The sequence below is a fragment of the Rhincodon typus genome, unplaced genomic scaffold (assembly GCF_021869965.1).
Source record: "Rhincodon typus isolate 14 unplaced genomic scaffold, sRhiTyp1.1 hic_rhity00003452, whole genome shotgun sequence".
NCBI classification, from domain to species: Eukaryota; Metazoa; Chordata; class Chondrichthyes; order Orectolobiformes; family Rhincodontidae; genus Rhincodon; species Rhincodon typus.
Genome location: NW_025969090.1, coordinates 9,990 through 14,779, shown reverse-complemented (window position 1 = coordinate 14,779; position 4,790 = coordinate 9,990). Strand labels below are relative to the sequence as shown.

The 4,790-nt window shown below is 40.6% G+C and overlaps 1 long non-coding RNA gene across 1 annotated transcript; it reads right to left on the bottom strand.

The window, feature by feature from the left end:
* Positions 1-249: 249 nt before the first annotated feature.
* On the bottom strand, positions 250-4,251 carry LOC125481764. Its single transcript, XR_007261454.1, has 3 exons — positions 4,217-4,251; positions 3,441-3,596; positions 250-373 (listed from the first exon to the last, which is right to left on the bottom strand). It is a non-coding gene; the product is annotated as an uncharacterized LOC125481764 (long non-coding RNA).
* Positions 4,252-4,790: the final 539 nt, after the last annotated feature.

Genomic DNA, 4,790 nt, shown 5'->3' with positions numbered 1-4,790 from the left:
TACCTTCTTGATCTGAGTGGCTTGCTAGGGCCATTTCAGAAGGCATCTGAGAGTCAACCACATTGCTATGGGTCTGATTCAGCATAGGCCAGACCAGACTTCCAACAGTCTGAATGAACGTCCCCAACTTGTTACAATGGAAACACCTTGCTTTCAATTTTCATCTCCAACAGATTTCTTCCCTAAAGGATATTAGTGAACCAGATTTTTAAATGACCGTCAACAATGGTTTCATGGTCATCATTAGACTTTTAATTCCAGACTTTTATTGAATTCAGATTGTACAATCTGCCATGGTGTGACTCAAACAGACATCCTCAGAATACTGGTCTAGGTTCTGGATTATGGGCTCCTTACCACTCCAGCACGGCATCTGTGTAAAGAAAACCAGTGTTAACTTTTAAAGTCCAGTGAGATGCTTCTTCAAAACTGAAAGGAGTTGGAAAATGGTGGTATGTTGTAGACAGAGGGAGAGGAGAAGCAAGTATACATATTGCAAGGGTGCCCAGAGTAGTAGGTGAGGACAATGATAACAGTGATGAAGGAGAGATAGTTATGTAAAAGAGATGTAAATGTTAGTTGTGAAGAGGAGAAATTGGGTCCATTCTGCTGAGAACAAAGCCAACAAGACATAAACAAGATGTGGTTGAGGGATGTAAGAAAAATGGATTATAGATATTATAACCTGAAGTTCCAATGAAGTTCATTGCAAGCTGGAGGAACAACACCTCATTTTCCACTTTCACACCATATATCCTCTAGCACTCAATATTGAGTTCCACAACCAAAGTAAAAGGGTCTATCTTCCCCTTAGACGATAACACTTCATAGCTCTCATCTACACTCTATATGTCTTCTGTACTCACAGCAGTGATTATTTCTGGTCTCTTAGGGGTAGTTAAAGCTACAAACCAAGGGATTTCCCTCTTGAGTCTCCTTTTTGGATTTATTCTTATGAGCTCCAGTGAGCCCCATTGGTTTTCCTTGCAACTTCCAACAGTCTGAATGAATGTCCCCAACTTGTTACAATGGAAACACCTTGCTTTCAATTTTCATCTCCAACCCTTTTGATCTGAGGAAGTGACCTTGGAACATTCCCAGCCATCCATTTTTTATTTGGCTACTTGCCTTTTGTTCACTCTCCCATTTTCCATCCCTTTCGAATTTATGTGGTTTACAGGAAAAAGATTTCATTTTATGGATTAGCTCATAATTTTCAGCCATTATTGCAATATTTTGTCTTCAATGTGGGTACTTATTATGAAAGACACTGAGTTTTTCAATTCTTCTAAGAAAATAATCTATCTAAAAGCTTCAAGCTTGGTTTCATCCTCTAATGCTCATACTCACCTTCTAGATTACTTTGCTTTACCCTTTCAAATTCAATATAGCTTTGCCCAGGCTGTTTCCTTAAATTCCAAAACCTCTGCCTATATGTATCAGGGAGTAACACTAATTATATGAAGCCAATATAGTTTCGTTTTCACAATTTCCTAATCCTGAAACAGCTCAACTAACAGTGAGGTGTAAATTTCCTGTGCTTTACCCATTAACTTCCTCTGCATGTGCTATGTCCAATCCTCTTTTGCCCAATTCATTTGTCTAGCCATTTTCTCAAAGTATATGAAGAATTCCCCCACATATGTTTCCCTGCTGAACTTCAGATTATCGCAAATATCCTCCCCACCAAGGCCTGCATCAGTATCTGACGTCTTTTGTTTCAAATACATCCTTTTAGGTTGATATTCATATTCCTTCAATTTATCTTCTAATTGCAATTTCAATTCTGGTTTTACTTTCTTTCTTTTCAATTCTATTTCTCTTTCCTTACTGTTTTCTGTTTTTTTCTTTAACTTTCCTTCCCTTTTGAATTCCATCACCACTTTTTTTGATTCATTCACTTGTTCACAAGAAATACTGGGTGACAGGTTCACACTCTGATTTATTCAGTAACTGTCACAGCTTATAGAAGCTGACGAGAGAAAATAAATTTGCTACCCGCAGGCTTGAGACGCTTTTACTGTACAGCAAAAGCACTTCCTTTCCTTTCAGGGATCCAATAGCTTTTGCCCCAAACATTCACATGCCCAAACTATTCAACAACTTGAGAGCCAGTCACTTAGCTATTGGCACGTAGAAGGCCTTTGTTGGTGACAACTGGTCACTAGTCCACAGAGCAATCAGCAACTTGTTGTAAGCCAAATTTCCATTCTTACAAATCCCTTTGGGTCTCGCTCATTTGTAATAGCCTTCCCTCCACTGATTGTTAAATATTGCTTACACTGCTAAGTGTTCAATGAGTAACAAAACCAGAAATTACTGAAAAAGCTCAGCAGGTCTGGCAGCAACTGTGGAGAGAAATCAGAGTTAATGTTTTGGGTCGAGTGACCCTTCCTCAGAACGGTTGATCAGTTCTGTGTAACGGTCATTCAACCTGAAACATTAACTCTGATTTCTCTCCACAGACGCTGTAGACCTGCTGAGCTTTGCCAGCAATTTCTTGTTTTGTTTACGATTCAAAGCATCTGCAGTTCTTTTGATTTTTACTTACAATGAGTGTCAGGCTACTTTATTTTTATAACGTACAGTAGTCCTTCAGCAATCTTTGTTTGTACAACAGTAATTTTGCCATTTTAGTCCACTATCAAAAATACATAAAAATGAAAAATGGTACGGTCTGTACATATACCAATTGAATTTTTAATGAAGCGACAGAGGAGACTGATGAAAAAAAATGTGGTGGACGTTGTCTATATGGAGTTAAAAGAGTGTTTGACAAGATACTTACCAAAAAAATACTTTTTAACATAGTCCATGTTTCTGGATTAGAAGCACCTATGTTTGATGATGACATAATTTAAGGACAGAAAGCAGCTATCATGGTAGACTATTACATTTTGGAAGGGAAAGTGATTGACCATCTCTACTTTTAATATTTTTAATACAACAATTCACTGTCTCTCCACACAAGTTTGATGACAATTTCATTAAGGTGTGCTCACCTTTGTTGATCTAGATATTTTTAATGAACCTGTTCAGAGATGTCATTGAGTACTTCTAGAGCTGACACGCCTTGAACCTGGGTCTCCTGACTCAGAGATAGGGTCACTACCACCGTGTCACAGGCGCCCTACCTTTGTTGATATATTTTCCCCAGCGTAATTGAATAATAATACGGGTATTAGTAAACAATGGTTGCAAACTGCAGGGAGGAGACAATTTCGTGTTGGCAACTGGGTTAGAAATTGCTTCGCATTCTTTTACTATTTAGCACCGGTAACAGCGAGTCACTTGGAATGCGAATTTTTGGCACTTTGCAATTGATTTCCGCAGACAATTCTCCCCCACAAAATAAACAAGGAACGAAATCTGCCATTCAGATGTTGCAATAGACAAAAAGACTGAATCACTTCAAGTTTATCTTTTAAATTTGCACTTACGTTGTTCGGTGACCGAGAGGGCAAACAGGAGTCGGTGACGGGAATTACAAAGCTTTCACCATCTTTTATTTCATGTACATACTCTCCACTTTGAAGGAGAGGCATGGAGTAGACTCATTACATAATTACCTAGAACTTCCAAGCACGACAATGTACCTGAAGGTAACGGTTTGAAATCACAAATCGATCAAAGCAATTTTTTCTGCTCTCCACTTACTGATTCCCACCACACTCCACAAACAAAATAATTTCTACAGCGAAGCGATTCAATAATAACACATCCAAAACTTGCTCCGGGGCAACAGTACAGCATCCCACAAGCAAAATAAAAATTGTACAGGGAAGAGATTAAATAATATCAAACGCAAAACTTGCTACAGGGCAACAGTACAACATCCCGGAAACAAAATCTGCACAGCGAAGAGATTCAAAAGTGACAAATGCATAGGGCAACAGTACAGCATCCCACAGACAAAAGTTGTACAGCGCAGAGGTTCAAAAATGACAAATGCAAAACTTGCTACAGGGCCGCAGTACAGCATCCCAAAAACAAAATAAAAATTGTACAGCGCCGAGATTCAATCATGACAAAAGCACAGGGCAACAGTACAACACCCCACAGACAAAAATTGTACAGTGCAGAGATTCTACAATAGCAAATGCGCAGGGCCGCACTACAACACCAAACAGACAAAATACAAAAAAAAAGTACAGCGAAGAGGCGAAAATAATAACAAATGCAAAGCTTGGCAAGGAATGCAACACAGCGAACAAACCCAGCCGCGCAGGCTCGCGCTACTTTCCCTTTCCGTCCCCGGGGGAAGGGAGGCGTGCGCGCGCCGGGCGGGCGGGCGCGAGCGCGTGTGTGTGTGTGTGTGTGCACGCGCGCGCTGCCAGAGGCCATAGCACGCCCTGGGTTCCAGATGGTGTTCATTCTGCGGGAGAGCTTGCAGCGGAGAGCGGGCTGAGGTAAGAAGCGCCGGGGTTAAATGCAGCGCTCAACAACCGCAGCACAATGCACTTAACCCAGGGAAGGAGGGAAGAATGCTCTATCTCCCTCCAGCCCTGATGTCCTTTAGCTTCCTGCTCACCTAGCGGTTTTATGAATCACTTACAACACGCAAAATTTGGGAAGTCAGGGGATATATGCAGAACAGGCTGGCTGTTTTTATAATAGAGTAAACCACAGCTTAGCCATCGCGTTTGGAGTCCGTGTTATAGTATTGTGTGAAATGCGCACCGTTTTATTTTGGCGTGATTTTTAAATAAAACCTTCTAATCTAAAGACAATCCAGCATCGTCGCTGCTTCTGATCAGCTTAATCCCGAGGCGATTAAAGGTGGGTTTATT